Genomic DNA, 18,330 nt, shown 5'->3' with positions numbered 1-18,330 from the left:
CGTTTTCGATTTTATATTTAAGTCTTTGATCCATTTTGAGTTAGTTTTTGTGCATGGTGTGAGGTATGGGTCTTGTTTCAGTTTTTTGCAGATGGGCTTGTCTAATCTTTGGCTGAAAAGTAGACTTCGGGAGTCACTTCAGTTCTGAGTTAGCAGGGTGTCCAGGGGCTAGAGTCTCGGGGCCACTGTGAATGTTTTGGTAAGGCTACTGGGGGCAACTCTGCTCCCAGGGGACACTGCGCAGTGTCTGGAAACATTCTGTGTTGTCACAACTGGGGTGGGGGAGGGGAGTGTTCCTGTTAACTAGAGGGAAGAGACCAGGGATGCTGCTAAACACCCTACGGTGCACAGGACAGCCCCCACCACAGAGAATGACTAGTGGGTGGAGACCAGGGATGCTGCTAGACACCCTACAGGGCACAGGACAGCCCCACCACAGGGAATGGCTAGTCGGTGGAGACCAGGGATGCTGCTTGACACCCTACAGTGTACAGGACGGCCCCCACCACAGAGAATGACTAGTGGGTGGAGACCAGGGATGCCGCTAGACACCCTACAGGGCACAGGACGGCCCCCACCACAGAGAATGACTAGTCGGTGGAGACCAGGGATGCTGCTTAACACCCTACGGTGCGCAGGACGGCTCCCACCACAGAGGATGATATAGCCCCAAATGTCAACAGTGTTGAGGGGGAGAAAGCTTAGACTAGAGAGTATTTTGGACCCTCACATTTTTTTTTTTTCTGAAAATGTTAAATATAGACGCACATACAACTTAGCCACCGTGCCACAATGAGCCACGGCAAAAAGGCCTTGTCATGATTTCCCTTCCCCCCACACTGACATTGTATGTGTCGCAGCCTTAGGAAATCGGCACCCCACGGGCGACACTGGCTACTAGCTCTAGTGCCATATACCAGGGGACATTCCCGCTGCACAGTTCTTATGGGCATTGAACAGTCATCTGTGTGTGTGCCTACACATGTGATGTCCGTGTCGGGGAAGGGAAATCATAACAAGGCCCTTCAGCGGTGGCTCGTTGTGGGCATGGTCCCGCAGGGTTGGTTCTGGAGTCCCCCTCCTTGTGCTGTGGTGGAGAGGCAGTGACGAGGTTCCTGTGCTGTGTGGATGGTGCTAGTGGTACTGGAAAGAGAAAGAGCCTCTTGTTATGTTTCTCAAGCGTCCACACTAGAGTGTGCTTCATATTCTCAAAATGTAGGTATACAGTGTCCTGATTTTCAGCATGGCGTATGCCAATAAAATTTTCTTTTGCATTCATTACTTGATTGCGTGCACAGTTCTTTCCAGCTTCCTGCTACAAAGGCAGTGGTGGGTAAAGACAGGCTTAAAGCAAATATTACCCCCTGCAAATACAGAGGGATAACTGTATTGGCACATTATAAGTGTTGGAAACGTTGTTTGTGTTACAATATATTTGTAAAGGGGGTATGGGATGTTTCTCAGTGCTTAGCTTTTCATCACCCTTAACAGAAACTCTGTTAAGTTTCCCTCAAGTGCCCCTTAAACAATAATTTGTCCTTTCCCCCTCCCACCGGCCGCTGGTAACCGCTAATAAACTTTGGTCTCTGCATTTGTCTCTTGTAGATAGTTCATGTAAGTTCATGTGATACTGTATGATCCAGTATTTGGCCTTTTGAGTCTGGCTTCTCTCTTTTAGGGTTATGTGTTCAAGGTTCATCCATGTGGTAGCGTGCATCAAAACTTCATTCCTTTTAATGGCTTAATGGTAATACTCCATTAGGGACCCCCGGTGGCACACTGGTTAAGCGCTTAACTACTAAGTGAAAGTTCAGTGGCTGGAACCCACCGCCCTCTCAGTGGGAGAAAGATGTAGCAGTCAGCTTCCGTAAAGATTACAGCTTTGGAAACCCATGTGGCAGTTTACTCTGTCATACAGGGTCACTAGGAGTCAGAATTGACTTGATGGCAGTGGGTTTGGAATATTCCGTTGTATGGATAGACCACATTTTCTTTATCCATTTATCTGTTGATGGACATTTGGGTTGTTTCCCCTTTTTGGCTATTGTGAATCATACTGTTAGGAACATTTGTGTACAAGCTTTTTGAGAATATATGTGTATGTGGGGCATATAGCTAGGAGTGGAATTGCTGGGTTGTATGGTAGTTCTATGTTTAACTGTTTTCCAAAGTGGCTGCATTATTTTACAATTACTTTTCCATGTTTAAGGACCACTGTGATTACATGGGGCCAAAACCCGGAATAATCATCTCCTTTTAAGGTGAGCTGATTGTTGTTGTTGTTAGGTGCTGTCGAGTCGATTCTGACTCATAGTGACCCCATGTGACAGAGTTGAACTGCCTCATAGGGTTTCCTAGGCTGTAATCTTTTTATGGGGGGGCCTGGTGGCACAGTGGTTAAGAGCTCGGCTGCTAACCAAAAGGTGTGCAGTTCGAATTCACCAGCTGCTCCTTGGAAAGCCTGTAGGGCAGTTCTCCGCTGTCCTGTAGGGTCCCTGTGAGTTGGAATCAACTCAGCGGCAGTGGGTTTAATCTTTACGGCAGCGTATCACCAAGTCTTTCTCCCATGGAGCTGCTGGGTGGGTTCTGGCCACTAACCTTTTGTTTAGTAGCCTAGTGCTTCCCTGTTGCACCACCCGTGCTCCTTAGTGTCAGCTGCTTAGCAACCTTGATGATATCTTCAACCTTCACTCCTCCTTGCTATGTAACAACATACTCACCAGTTCTGGGGATTCGGATGGAGACGTCTTGGTGGGATTCTGGGAGGACTGACTGAGCGTGGAGGGGCAGGAAAGACCTCTCTGAGGCAAGGGGTCTAGATTCAGACCTGACAGAGTGTTGGAGAGGAGTTTGGTGGGGCTGACCCAGGCAGAGTGAGGGTTTGTGAAGTGGCCGTGAGACAAGGCAGGGGGCTCATCAGGAAGCCAGGGACCACACTAGGAGCTGGTTTTACTGGCTATGTGGCTGTCCTGAAGTACAAGTCACAATTAATTAGCTCATGAAGGTTTTCCTATGTGAACCCACCACGGAAATCCTCAGCTCCACTTGTGAAAAAGACTTCGTGCCAGATGATTTGTAATTATTTCTCCACAAGTCGGGAAAGTCGTTCGTACGCACACGCGGCGATAGCAGTTTATGTGCGTAAATCAGTTGTCTCCTGTGTACTGGTATTTTTGAAACACAAATGTGAATTAATAGACTCCATTTTAAAAGCATCGTTGAATCCATGTTGTTGTTGGGTGCCGTCAAGTCGATTCCAACACGTTGTGACCCCATATGACAGAGTAGAAGTGTCCCCGTAGGGTTTCCTAGGCAGTAATCTTTATGGGAGCAGATTGCCAGGTCTTTTCTCCTGCAGAGCTGCTAGTGGGTTCAAACCTCTCTTTGGGCTAGCAGCCCAGCACTTAACCATTGCGCCACCAGGGCTGCTTATTGAATTTATAGCCTTTATGTATTCTTGCTATTGGGTATGTTTTCCTCAAACATTAGGTAGTAAAAAGCATGGCTTCCTTTTTCTTATGTAGAAGGCTCACAGGTTGTTTTCTTTTTTTAATTGTGGCAAGGTATGTATAACAAAAATTTTGCCACTTTAATCATTTAAATGCACAGTTCATTGACATTAATTACATTTACGATGTTGCAGCCATCACCATTCTTCATTTCCAAAAGTTTTTCATCACTTCAAGCAGAAAGATCAGGGATTCAAACCAGGGCTTCAAACTGGTTTGTTCTGGTTTGAACCCCTGCCAAGAATGTGCATTTCTAACAAGCTTCCAAGCAATGCTAATGCTGCTGGTTAGGGACCAGTTCTTAGACCCCACTAGTAGAGCAGTAGTTTTCAGATATTTTTTATACATAAGAGTCACCTGGGTATCTTGTTACAATGCAGATTCTGATTCAGTGTATCTGGGGTGGAAATGCAAACTGGTTTGAAGCTGCCCATTGGCTCTGCTGGAGAAAGACCTGGCAATCTGCTCCCGTAAAGATTACAGCCTAGGAAACCTTATGGGACTGTCACATGGGGTTACTATGAGTTGGAATCGACTCGATGGCACCCAACCACCGCAGACAGAAACTTAGTACCACGTATTTTTTTTAACATTAAAAAAGTGGTCCTTATTTAGCGTTCATTGCTAACAATAGCAAAGAGTCGAACCCAATGGTGAAAAATTGGTTAATAAAGATATGATCTAACCCTGGGGTACTAGGCAACCATTAAAAATGATATTGTAGAAGTGCTATATTTATTGGCACTGAAATATGTTTACAATATATTGCAAAGTGTTTCTGCAACCCTCAGAGAGGCGCAGCCCAGTGGGGACTGGGAGGGAGTGCTTCTAGGATGTATCCTTGGAGGAACCAGGTGGGGGAGGTCCACACGCCTCTCCAGCGTGGTTTATCCGCTCATGAATTCGATTTATATAACTGTATTTTGGTGTTCCACAGTTATCCAAGGTTGAGGGCTGTTTTAAGAAATAGCCCAATGAAAACTTCCCACCTGCTTATGGAGGACAGGGTGGTACCTAGTCCACAATTTCCTCTCTCTGGGGACCTGGGGCAGAAATTTTATGCATGTATCAAACTCAAGAAGCTGTGTTTTTTATACTCGGATGTTTATTTTTGGGAGACTGAGAATCCAGCATCTAATCATAATCGTGTTTCTTTCTTTGAGTAGATGCATTTCGTAGATGCAGAATCAGATTTAGAGTTCCCTGTAACAACTGTAAAGTTGTATGAATTGCAAACTGTCCTACCCCCACCCACCCGCACCTCTTGGCTTCATCTCGTTTTCCCTGCATTGGTGGTGGTTTAGAGGTAGAATTCCCACCTTCCACGCGGGAGACCTGGGTTTGATTCCTGGCCAGTGCACCTTATGCACAGCCACCACCCATCCGTCAGTAGTGTCTTGGCTATGATGCTGAATAGGTTTCAGCAGAGCTTCCAGACTAAGACAGACTAGGAAGAAAGACCTGGCGATCTTCTTCCAAAAATCAGCCAGTAAAAACCCTGCGGATCACCGTGGTCTGACCAACAGCTGATTGTGGGAATGGCGCAGGACTGGGCAGCATATAGTTCTGTTGTGCGTGGGGTCACCGTGAGTCAGGGTTGACTGGACGGCACTGAACACGAACAGTCTTCTGTTGGCCCTGATTTACCCAGTTCTTTGTTGCAGTTTTGCATGTGTTTCTGAAAGCTGTCTCAAACATTTCTTGTCTTGTCTTTTCTTGGATGGGAGACCATGGAGTATTTCAGTGAAACGAGAGCCCTGTGGCCTGTTGGAGGGTGCTGGCTCACAATAGCTTTTGAATTCTGATGTGTTAGTGGCATCTTATTTTAATCTAGCCACTTCCTGTTGAATTACAGCAGGACACAGTATGTTTCTAAATTTAGTACAATGACTGCCTTTCTACAAGTAGCTGGTGAGCAGACCCCAGGTAAATCTTTCTAGGCTTTTTAGTTTGGAAAATTAAAGTGCTTTAAAATCAGTTTATAAGAGAAAGATTCCTAATGATTAACAAGTTCCTGAATCATTGAATTCTACTGGAAAAAGTTTTTTAAATAAATTCTTGGGCTTGATGGTGTATACACAGAGGGTAGCAGAAATTCTTTTTGTATCTCTGTGTCATGCAGTGTTTCCCTCTAAATGCATTGAAAACTGGGCCTCATAGTGTTGAGTGTGCTTCATAATTTTTACTGAAAAGCAGGAAATAACAATGAGGCATTGGAGATAAAAGTTGTTAAGTGACTCACACCAAAGAAGCATAAAGGATTCATACATAAAGAATTGCCATTTTATTTCTTGATTTATACGGAGGAGCCATTTTTGTGGGGCCGCTTATTAGGATGACTCCAGTTCTTCGGTTGTTCCCTCTTAATAATCTTGTTGATGTTAGTGGCCAGGGAGTCAGACCCCCTCTACTTCTGAAAATCAGCCAATTAAAACTTTGTGGATCACAGCGGTACATTGTCCAGATTGCTTACTTTGGACACGTCATCAGGAGGGATCAATTGTTGGAGGAGGACATGTTTGGCGAAGTAGAGGGCCAACGAGGGTGAAGGAGGCCTTGGTGAGGTGGATTGACACAATAGTTAGAACTATGGACTTGAACATGCTGGCAATCTTGAAATGATGCAGGACTGGGCAGCATTTTGTTCTGTTGTGCATGGAATCATCATGAGTCAGAGTTGACTCAGCAGCACTGTCTATCTAACAAGGAAGGAAGGAATTGGACAACTGTTTCCTACAACTCAGCCAAGTTGTTGGAAGGAAAACTAGGCAACCTTACTCCAAGGAGGCCAGGAGCACCCAGGACACATGAGCATCCTCTGGGGTCAGCCAACACAAAGGCCCATGTGCCATCTTGAACTGGCTTGGTGGATCAGTTGTGCTTTACTTTTGACTTCTGTCTTCTAAGCTAATCCTCTTTGAGTTCTAGTTCCTTCTGCCATCACGAGCGTGCGCACTTACAGTTCTCTGGGCCTGGAAGTCAAGGCTCGTGCGATTCATACACATGACATGTTAGCTGCAGTGCTTTCTGGGTGCAAAACATGGTGGTAACACTAGAAGAAAGTTGGATCTGTGAATAGAAATGTATGTGTGTTTGTGTGTGTGTGTATGTGTTTGTGTATGTGTGAATATCCAGTTCTTGAATTAGCTTACACATTTGTTGAGGTAGGCTTTTGTGGTATATACTTAAGTACATACTTATATTTATTTGGTGATTGGCAGAGGGTAGTTTTGAACACATTTGATTGTTTTGTGGAAGGGATTTGCTTGCTCACTTGTAACGTGACATTGAACGTGGTAAAGCTGACCTTTCCAGATGTGGGGAGGAGGAGAGGAGAAGGAAGCGTTTTGCTAATGATAGAAGCTGAAACGTGAACACCACCACCATATGGTGTTCAGAAATTTTTATCATAATTTCAATGAATAAATAATAAATGTGACAATTAACATTTAAAAATTTTGCTTAGTGTTCATTGGAAAATGTGGAATTCTTGCTTTGGGGAATGAGAAATAGAGTGATTAGGATTCTCTTCCACCTCATGATGGACTGTGTCATGTATATAAAATACTAGCATCACATGAGGATCATTTGTGTAATGTTTGGTAATGTATACATAGGGAGAGATTCGAATTGTTGCTGATTGACAGTTTTGCAGAATAAGAAAGAGCATATTGTCCCAGTACTTTTAATATGTCATGTTTACATGTTGAGGTTCTTTTTATCTCGCCGAAGATTTGTTCCATGCCGCTACATAAGATTTAATCTAATATTTTGATATATGAATTAATAATAAATGTTCCAAAACAAATATTGTGGGATTGATAGCTTATTGAAACTTCCTGTGGGTTTGTTTCCTTCAGTGATGTTAACTCTAGATGGAGTACATAGTTATAAGCAAAATTGGGTCATGTTTTTATCTCATACCGGATTTACATGTGACAAATCATATCATGGTGTTCCTATGTTGGATTTATTGGCTATCTCATGGTGTGAGTTGGAAATGCACTTTTTATTCATCATGTCTGTACGTGGTTGACTGTTGGTATATAGTGATGTGTGAATGATATGTATGTGTGTTACATATATACATCCATGTAACATTTTAACTCAAATAATGCATATCTTCTGTTTGTTTGCCAACTGTGCCCTCCCTCTGTGAAATATTTTCATAAGCTGCCGCTATGCCAATTTTTTTTCCTTACATGTTGCTGTAAAAAAAATTAACATAGCGCGCTTCGAAAATAACCTTGCGGGGAGAGGGCGCAGTTGGCAAACAAACATAGAAGACGTGTGTTATTTGCATAAAAGTGCGATACATCAACGTGAGCTTAGGAATATTGATTTTGCTAGTTCTACAAGCATGAAATACTTGTTATCAAGCCTCATAATACATTAAAGAGGAAATCAAGTTTACATAAATATCTTCAGTGCCTTGTTTGTCTCATTTTAATATCTCATACTTTTTACATTGAATTTGTAAAACCTGTAAGCATAATACGGTCTCATAATTTGCAGGAATGTGTAGATTCTCAGTGACTTGTCTGCAGAGTAGACAGAATATTACTTCATTGATCCTTAAATAAAAAGTGAATGATTCTCCCTCAATATTTATTTTCCTACAGAAGCAGTGCTGTTGTTGGTTGCCATTGAGTCAGTTCCAACTTGCAGTGACCTCATGTGTGCAGAGCAGAACTGCTCCATAGGGTTTTTAAGGCTGTGACCTTTTGGAGGCAGATAGCCAGGCCTTTCTTAAGAGGCACCCATGGATGGATTCAACCCACGAACCTTTCCCATAGTAGCCGAGCACTTAACCCTTTGTGCCGCCCAGGGTCTCTGTAGACACAGTACTAGTGGTGTTTATTTGTCTTTAAAGCTGAGGAAAAAAATAGGGCCTTCCTTTTGGGTTTGATCGTGCTTTTTATTTCTTCTTTTTAACAGACACTTAATACATAACTGCTGTATTCTAAGGGCTAAGCTTTCATGAAAAGAGGTTCCCAGAAATTCATATGAAACAGTATACTCGTGTGCATTGTAGTGGATGCTCAGGACTTTTGTGGTTTGGTTTTGTTGTGTTTTCTGTCGAGGCCATGGTTCATAGAGCCCCTGGCTAACGGTTTGTGATATTTGTTGAATGAAGTGAATGAGGGAATGAATGCAAAGAGAATGCCTTGGTATGCCTTTCTGGTTTCTCTTCCCTAGAAGTCGGAATTGACTCGACGCCAACGAGTTTGTTTTTATTTTTTGGTTAAAATACACACTATACAGTTCTTATTGTTAGGTGCTATCAAGTCAATTCCGACTCACAGCGACTCTGTAGGACAGAGTAGAACTGCCCCGCAGGTTTTTTTTGGCTGCAGTCTTTATGGGAGCAGATCACCAGGTCCTTCTCTTGCAGAGCTGCTGGGTGGGCTTGAACCGTCGACCTTTTGATTAGCAGCGGAGCGCTTAACCGTTGTGCCACCAGTGCTCCTTATACCCAGTTCCTCAACTTGGCTTAATATTATCTTAGCGTGGGCACTGAGGACACTGGCCTTTCCTGTTTTGACTCTTTTTTTCTCTTTTGTCATAGTCATTAGATTTGACCTAATACTGTAGCTGCTAACCACATGTGACTATTTAAACTTTAAAATGAAATACAATTAAAAAGCCAGTTCTTCAGTTGTATGAGCCACATTTTAACTGCTCAATAGCCACGTGTCTGGTAGCCACTAGATTGGATAATGCAGACATAGCACACTTTCACCATCATAGAAAGTTCTGTTGGACAGATGAGCTGCAATTTTTCAGACATTTGCCTAATAGGAATTCGAGGAAAAAGAGAAAAAATATTTCTCAAAACTGAGAAAGAGAGATTTTATATCGACTCTAGAACAGTGAATAAAAATTAAGTACATTACAAAAATTACTAAATCAAGGGTCATTGTCATGACATTTTAGAACATTAGGAATGAAGAGAGTATGTAAATACTTACCTCGCTTAAAAAAAAACAAGTCCCATATGGAGGATCTAGAATCAAAATGACATTGGATTTCTTAACAGCATCACTGAAAGTTAGAAAACAGACAAGATAGAATTCACTCAAAAATTTGAAGCCACACCCTGCTAACTGAACTGAAGCCACTCCCGAAGTCCACCTTTCAGCCAAAGATTAGACAGCCTGTAAAACAATTACATACGTGAGGAGTGTGCTTTTTGTAGTTCAGTCAAATATGCAAGACCTAATGGGCAACACGTGCCCACAAGCAAAGATGTGAAGGCAGGAAGGGGCAGGAAACCTGGATGAATGGACAGGGGAACCCGGGGTGTAAAGGGAAAGGGGCAGAGTGCTGAAATATTGTGGAGATTGCAACCAATGTTACAAAACAATTTGTGTATAAATTTTTGAATGAGAAACTAATTTGCCTTGTAAAATTTCACCTAAAGCACAACAAAAGAAAAAAAAGAAAAATTTTTTGAAGGCATTGCTCCACTAATTATCAGTTAAAGATAGAATAAAGACATTTGTACACATTGAGGATCTCAGTAAAATTGAGCTTTCATGCATTGCCAAAATGAGGGAGTAAACAAGAAAGGAGAAAGATTAGGGATCCACGAAATACAAAGAGGCATAAGGAATTCTCCAGACATTGGTGATGTTTAAGATCAGCAGCTCTCCAGCAGGCCAGTACAGATTAGAGCAGGAAGCAAGAAGTTTTAGGAAAGTCTTGGGTGTGTGTGGAGGGAGGATATGGAACTCGGATTTTTACCGTGTGAAAAAATGTATTTTAACATTGTTGGAAAGTGCTGTAAGAATTAACAAAGGACACAAAGAAAACTAGGGAAATAAAAACAGAGGCAACTAATAACTACAAGGAAAATCCAAAAGTTGTATAAGAAAGGAATCATAGTATACTGCTTGCTTAGTAGTGCCAATTCCTTTGTCAAAATAACATGTGTAGCACATAAAACCAAACCAGACGCGTTGCTCTTGAGCCAGTTCTCACCCATGGTGACCTCATGTGTTACAGAGGAGAACTGCCCCATAGGGTTTTCTTGGCTGTAATCTTAACGAGGAGCCCAGGCGGCACAGTGGTTAAGAGCTCGATTGCTAACCAAAAGGTTGGCAGTTCAAATCCACTAGCTGCTTCTTGGAAACCCTATGGGGCAGTTCTACTCTGTCTTACAGGGTTGCTATGAGTCGGGATCAACTTGACAGCAACTTTTTCTTTCTTTTTTTAAATCTTAACGAAGCAGAATAACAGGCTGTTCTTCTGCATTACCTCTGGGTGGGTTTAAACTGCCAACCTTTAGGTTAGTAGTTGAGCGTAAACCACTTTCACCACCTAGGGACCTCTGTGAATATAGAGTTAACCAAATATTGTTATATAACACTATTGGGAAAATGTGGTAGGGCAAGCACAAGAGTGTTAGTGGTAATTTTTTAAAGGCAAAATCTTCATCTATATATTAGAAAACCAATAAATAATATCTAAAATTGATTTATTGAAGGGATATTATAAGTAGATTGTTTAGAAGAACGGAAGTCATTGCTGGAGAACACCACCAATAACCAAAACAGCTCTTAGATTTGAAAGTGATTGCTTTAGGAAGTGGAATTGGGGATTATGGTTGTTGTTAGTTGCCAGTGAGTGGATTCTGACTACGATCCCATGTGTGTGAGTAGAACTGCTCCATGTGGTTTTCAAGGCACTGATGTTTCAGAAGCAGATCACCAGACCTGTCTTCCGAGGCATTTCTGGGTGGGTTCAGACCCCCAACTTTTTGGCTAGTAGTTGAGTGCTTACCCGTTTGTGCCACCCAGGAATTGAGGATAACCCCCAAAAAAACCATACCCATTGCCAGCGAGTCAATTCCGACTCACAGTGACCTTATAGGACAGAGTAGAACTGCCCCATAGGGTTTCCAAGGAGTGGCTGGTGGATTTGAACTGCCAGCCTTTTGGTTAGCAGCCTATCTTTTAACCACGGCACCACTAAGGCTCCAGAAGCGGGGATAGATGGATTGGAAACCCTGGTTGGCGTAGTGGTTAAGCGTTCGGCTGCCAATCAAAAGGTCATCAGTTCGAATCCACCAGCTGCTCCTTGGAAACCCTATGGGGCAGTTCTACTCTGTCCTGTAGGGTTGCTATGAGTCAGAATTGATTCAATGGCAACGGATTTGGGTTTTTTTTTTTTTTTGGTGCTAAAAGGCTTGTACCTAAAAAGAGATATATTTTGCCTTAATTGTATTTTACTGTGTATATGCAGTACTTTGAAAATAATAAAAAATCGTTTGGAAAGTGAAAGTATATACAATATGCCTGCTGTTTTAAAAATAGAGTTTTAGTATGATGTAGAACAGTTTCTCAGCATCAGCACTATCAACATTTTGGGCCAGATAATTCTGTGCCGTGGAGGACTGTCCTCTGTATTTTAGGACATTTAGCAGCATTCCCTGCATTTACACACTAGATGCCAAGCACCTCCCCCGATTGTGACACCAAAAATGTCCCAACACTGTCCAGTGTCCCTCGAGGGGGTGAGTGGGGGAGCAAAGTGACCCTGGTTGAAAACCACTTCTTTATAGGATTTACCATCTGTTACAGAACGAACCATCTCATCGTATAAAAAATGTTTCAGCTATCGGTTGAACAGGAAACAGTGGCTTCGTGACACAGAGCGTGAGCCTAACAGCAAGTGAATCCAGAACTCTCTGGTGCTTTAACACCCTTGCTCCTTACGCCAGAACCCATCTTAGCCCCTGACTCTTGGCCTGCTTAATTCAGGACTTGTTTTTTTTTTTTTTTTTTAAAAGAGGAGTTAAGAGGCAACTGCAGCTTCTCTGTCATGCTTAGTGGCTTCTGAAAACATACTTTAGACTTTTTGCATTTTTTTAAAATGACGGTACAGCGTGTATGTCTCTGAAGTAGAGATGTTAATCATTACGGACACCCCGGGCAAATGTCGGAGCCTTGGATCTATTTCAGTGCTTGACTGGCTGCAGGATGCGTGTGTGCGTGTGCGTGCGCGTGCACGCACGCACGCGCACGCACACTTTCTTTTTTCCTCCCTCAGCAGTGCTTTGGCAAGTTGTTGGTTGTGTTCTTTGCAAATGTTTTCTCCTCGGTTTATACCAAGGAAGTCAACAGGAAAATGGTACCGTTGATTTTATTTTGATGTGGATGAAACCTCGTAAATAGTTTAATACCCTCATTTTACAGTTGACGAAACTCTGGCCCAGACAGAGTTTCTTACAATTAATTAGGAGAGAAGTGGGGCCCAGGACTCGGTTTTTCTTATTATGGGTATTTTCATCTTTTCTTTCTTTCCTTTTTTCTTTTTTAAACAGTTTCTGTGCACTGATTGGCTGTAGGAGAGAGAATAGAAAAGGCTCAGGTGTCCGGCTCGACGCCGGAGTTTGTTGGGTGTTCCCCACGATTAACAGGGTGTGAGCCTTTGTGAACTTAGAGAAAATGAACAAAAGAGGCAGCGAGGGCGATTTCTATTTTGATTTTGTGAGGTGCTTCTGTACCCCAATTCCTGATGGTCCAGAACTGTGCGTCCCGGGCTGGGGGGATGTCTAGGATGATGTGGAAGCAGGTCAGGAAGGAAATGGCCCTGGGCTCGTCCATGGCGGTACAGTGATCACCGAACCCATCTCGGCAACTGGGATCTCACCTGCCTGCTCCAGACCCTATATGTAACTACCTAGCTAACATTCCAGAGTCCCTGAGGGCTAACCAAAAGGTTGGAGGTTGGGATCTACCCAGAGATGCCTTGGAAGAAACGCCTGGTGCTCTACTTACAAAAATCAGCCATTGAAAATCCTACGGAGCACAGTTTTACTCTGACACACACCGGGTTACTGTGAGTCAACGGGCAACTGTTTTTTTTTTTTAAACAGTTCACTGGAGATTGAACGGACATCTCACATTAACATGTTAAAAAAAAAAAAAATCTGGATTTCCCTTTTCCTTGGTCTTCCTACATCCCAGTAAATGGCTTCACATCCAAGAAGATGCTCAAACCCCAAATCTAGGTGGCCTTGGGTTCCCCCTGCCCCACCACCGTTTGCTCCATTTGAGAGTCATCTTGGTCTTGCGTCCACACTGCATCAGAACTCCATATGTTTCTCTTCATCTCATCCTCACTGCCAGCATCTGTACGAGCCACCTGCTGAGCGGGAGCTACGTTGCATTTGGCTCTAGGCATGATGGGAAGGCCCTGTAGGGTTTATAAGCAGAGGAGTGCCATGGTCAGAGTTTTAAAATTATGAAGTCTGACCACTTTGTGAAGAACAGGGTTTGGTGGGGCATTGTTGTGTGCTGTCGAGTTGATTCCAACTCATAGCAACCCCACGTTCCAGAATAGAACCGTCCCGTAGGGTTTCATAGGCTGTAATCTTTATTGGGAGCAGATCGCCAGGTCTTTTTCTTGTGGAACCACTTGGTGGGTTTGAACTGCTAACCTTTTGGTTAGCAGCTGAGAGCTTAGCATTGCACCAGTAGTGCTTGTTGTAGTGGGACATTGGTAAGATCAAATTCCTTCCCATGGGCTGCGAAATCCCTCATGATCTAGGCTTTGCTTTCTTCCCATGTGCCAAGGTCATTGTCACCACAGGACATTTGCACTTACTGTGTGTGCAGCCTCACCTCAAAATAAACTCCTGATCACCCAGTCACTTTCTTTTTTACCACCCAAATTGACCTTCCTGATGGCTCTCATCTGAAATGAGCTTCTTGTGCGTTTTATTTACTTCCTCACTCCCCAAACTCCCTCCTCTCGCTGCCAGAGTAGGTACGTGATGACAGCAGAGATCTCATGTGTCCCTAACAGCCGCCCAGCATCTCATGTGGCATTTCCAGCTTCCACAAGGCTGGACGCAAAACAGCAGAGATTTGCTGAGTTGCAGTGAATTTAGAAATACCTGTACTTCACCCAGCGTGCCTTGGGCTGAGAGAGAAAATTGTGTTCGTCATCAGAGCTGAGTAGATTCGTCAGTTTTTGAAGTTCCCTGGCTGTATAGTCTTGATCCGTTCAAGGTAATGAAAGTTTTGAACAGATTTTTGGGAACAATCTGAGTGTGTGCTTTTAACAGAAACTTAAGCTTCAGCTCACCAGCGATGGTTGTCCGTCTACCTTGTAGCTGAAAATACGGTTATTATTTCAGCCTCCTAATACTGCTAGTTCAGATATATATGCCCGGTTATGGAATGGCCGAGACTATGCTTCAGCATGCTTACATTGATATTTTTGCCTCACTTTGGGTATTTTTCATTAACAGGTAACTGAGGAGGGAAAACAGGCCAAAAAATAAACCCTGGACATAAGAAGGGATTGGCGTACGCTTCGCTCTGAGTAAGTGGAATTGTAAAATGGATTTCTTGTTCCATAATGAATGACCTGTCAACCTCCTCTCTAGTTTCTGTGCTTAAAAAAATAAATATTACTGAATTGGCTTTATGGACTGGAAATGGTGAGGATGACTCAAGCTTTCTTGTAAGAGGTGATTTTGCTAGCAGAGAGATGCAGTTTATCTCCATCAGTGCTTTATAACGACTTCCCTTTTTTTAGCCCCTCGAAGCCAGATGTACATTTTTAGTGAAGAAAAACCGAGATGAGGATTAAAACACGCACGCTGTAGAGAAAAGTATAGTTTCTGATCTTGTCTCCCATATAAACTTGAGGTACTTATTTTTCCTCAAAAAACTGGTTTATTAGGGGAAAAAAACCAAAAAACATTGTTGACCCATTTATCTGCTGCACGTTCCTTTTATCTCATATGTTCTGAGAATGGGTTTGGGAAATGATGGGCCGCCACGTAACTACTGGTGAGCTGGCCAGAATGTTCCTTAAAAACCTTGTCATGGCCTATGAGACAGACTCCTGGGGAGGCATTTTCCTTCAGTCTAGGGTCTACATGAACTATTGTCAGAGTAGCGAGAACCCAGACTCCTTCAGGACGCGCCTTCTGTGGTCTGGCACCGCCACCTGGGCTGTCATATTTTACCCAGTTTGCACTGGGGCCTGTTTCTTACCTTCATCAAGAACATTTTTCTGTATGAAAGATCTTATGTTTCTGGGGTGAGCATTGTTTGAACCTGCTATCTGGCGCACTGGGAGTGTACACAGATGTGTGACGTGTGTTGGCTCTTGGAGTAAGGTGTTAAAGCTGCGTCATGGAAAAGTGGGCCAGCACAAAGCTGTGGTGTGGGTATGTGTCCAGCGTATGGTGCAGACGCTCTTCGCGGTGAGAAGTCTGAGGAAAGGTCTGTCTACTGTCAAAAAAGGCAGCAATGGGCAAGGGAGACTCAGGCTGGGATTTATAGTGGGTAGGATTTCAGCACACACAGATGAAGTGTGTTCTAGGCATTGGCTTCTTTGAACAAAGCTGATGAGACAGGAAAAAGGAAGCATTTTTTTTTAAGAAAACAATAGGTAAGCCAGTCCTTTGGTGGTGTAAATGGTGAACATGCTTGGCTACTAAGTGAAAAATTGTAGATATCAGTCTACCCAAAGGCACCTTAGAAGAAAGGCCTGGCAATCTTCTTCTGAAAAATCAGGCATGGAAAAACCCTATCAGCACAGTTCTATTCTGATACCGTGGGGTCGTCATGAATCAGGGCCAACTCAGTGGCAGTTTTTTTTTCTTCTATGTTAACCACCTGGAAGTGTTTATAAGGTTTCGTCAGGGTCTTGAGAGCCCCCAGCTGTACGGTGTATTGCTCTGGGGCTGCCATATGTTTGTTCAGGGCATGTGGAGTGTGTGTTGCTTTTCCCAAAAACTTGAGTGGTGCTTTCTCATTGGACTCTGATGACTGTCCTTTTAGAGGTCTTGGTGACAGAGGTTGTTAGCCCATTCTTGGCCAGTTCCTTTTTATTCATGAAATCCAAGGTCATTGTCATTGAGATGAGCCATGACTTTTTTTTTTGGTCAGTTTAATTGACTATTTATTTGTTTATTTTCCTACATTTTGTTTATTTTGTTGTTGAGATTATAAACAGTGAAACATACACCATTTCAACAGTTTCTACCTGTACCATTTAGTGATATTGATTACATTCTTCGAATTGTGCAACCATTCTCACCCTCCTGTTCGGAGCTGTTCCTCCCCCATTAACATAAATTTCACTGTCCCCTGAGGTTCCTATCTAGTCTTTAAAATTTCTGTTTCAGTTTGATCCCATATAGATATATCTTAAGAGAGCATAATGCTCAAGGTAGACCTTTTTTACTAGTTAAGCTAGACTATTGTTCAGTTTTAAGATGACTTCAGGGGATATTATTTGGTTTAAGGTTTAAAGATTATCTCAGGGCAGTAGTTTCAGAGATTCATCTACCCTCCATGGCTCCAGGAAGTCTAGAGTCCATGAGAATTTGTGATTCTGTTCTGCAGTTTCCCCCTTTTAATCAGGATTCTTCTATGCAGTCTTTGATCAAAATGTCCCTTAATGGTAGCCGGGCACCATCCAGTTCTTCTGGTCTGATGGCAAAGGAATGGTAGCCGGGCACCATCCAGTTCCTCTGGTCTGATGGCAAAGGAGGCAGTTGTTCATGGAGATAATTAGCTACATATTCCATATCCTCCTCCTATTCCTGGCTCTCCTTCTTCCTCTCTTCCTCCAGGTGAACAGACACCAATTGTTGTGCCTTGGATGACCGCTTGCAAGCTTTTAAGACCCCAGGCACTACACAGTGACTCTAGGAGGTAGAACAGAAGCACTAAACATATTATTAGGCCTGTTAACTGGAATGTCCCATAAAACCATAAACTCTAAACCTCCAAACTAAGGAACCAAAACCTGTGAGGTTTTTGGTTTTACATAAACAGCCTTAGCAGCTACTCTTTTTGTTGTTGTTGTAAATACATCTGTGACACAACTTTTGCCAGTTCAACTTTTTACAGGTGTACGATTTATTGACAGCAATTATAATAATTGACTGTAACCTTACCCTTAATGTGATTTTTTTCCATCACTGTTAACCCCTCTTTTTCCTCTCCCTTCCGCCCCTGGTAACCACTAATAAACTTTGGTCTCTGTACATTTATCTTTTCTAGTCTTACTGTACAGAAAGCCTGGTGGTGTAGTGGTTAAGAGCTACAGCTGCTAACCAAAAGGCTGGCAGTTCGAATCCACCAGGCGCTGCTTGGAAACCCTATGGAGCAGTTCTAATAATAAGATCATACAGTATTTGTCTTTTTGCAATTGGATTATTTCACTGAGCATAATGTTTTCAAGCTCCATCCATACTGTAGCAGGTATCAAGACTTCATTTTTCCTACTGGCTGAGTAACATTCCACTGTATGTATGGTACCACATTTTGTTTATCCATTCATCTGTTGATGGGCATTTAGGTTGTTTCTACCTTTTGGCTACTGTGAATAGTGCTGTGATGAACACTGGTGTACAAGTCTCTTTTTGAGTCCCTGCTCTCTAGTCTTTTGGGTATATGCCTAGGAGTGGAATTGCTGGGTCATATGGTGGTTGTATTTTTAGTTTTTTTGAAAAACTGCCATACTGTTTTCCGCAACAGCTGTACCATTTTGCATTCCCACCAGCAATGGGTAAGGGTTCCAATTTCCCCACATCCTTGCCAACATGTTATTTTCTAATTTTTTAAAAAATCCTCGCTATCCTAGTGGGAATGAAATGGTATCTCATTGTGGTTTTGATTTGCATCTGTCTGATGGCTGATGACGCTGAGCATCTTTTCATGTGTTTGGTGGCCATTTGAATGTCCTCTTTGGTGAAATATCTATTCATGTCCTTTGTTGATTTTATGATTGGGTTATTTGTCTTTTTGTTGTTAAGTTGTCAAAGTTTTATATACATTTTGGT

At 42.8% G+C, this 18,330-nt stretch overlaps 1 protein-coding gene across 3 annotated transcripts in view; it reads left to right on the top strand.

Moving 5' to 3' along the window:
• Positions 1-18,330, top strand: part of TBL1X (transducin beta like 1 X-linked) — a 226,795-nt gene that overhangs the window by 64,797 nt on the left and 143,668 nt on the right. For 2 of the 3 annotated variants that reach the window (XM_023739421.1, XM_023739423.1), the window contains exon 2: positions 14,773-14,846. The gene's annotated coding sequence lies outside the window, so the exon portion shown is untranslated. Of the gene's footprint in view, positions 1-13,495; positions 14,531-14,772; positions 14,847-18,330 lie in introns of those variants that run through there. The other variant, XM_023739422.1, reaches the window with a different exon arrangement.

Source organism: Trichechus manatus, unplaced genomic scaffold (genome assembly GCF_000243295.1).
Source record: "Trichechus manatus latirostris isolate Lorelei unplaced genomic scaffold, TriManLat1.0 scaffold00134, whole genome shotgun sequence".
NCBI classification, from domain to species: Eukaryota; Metazoa; Chordata; class Mammalia; order Sirenia; family Trichechidae; genus Trichechus; species Trichechus manatus.
The sequence above is the reverse complement of the archived record's forward strand: the minus strand, read 5'-3'. Positions and strand labels throughout refer to the sequence as shown.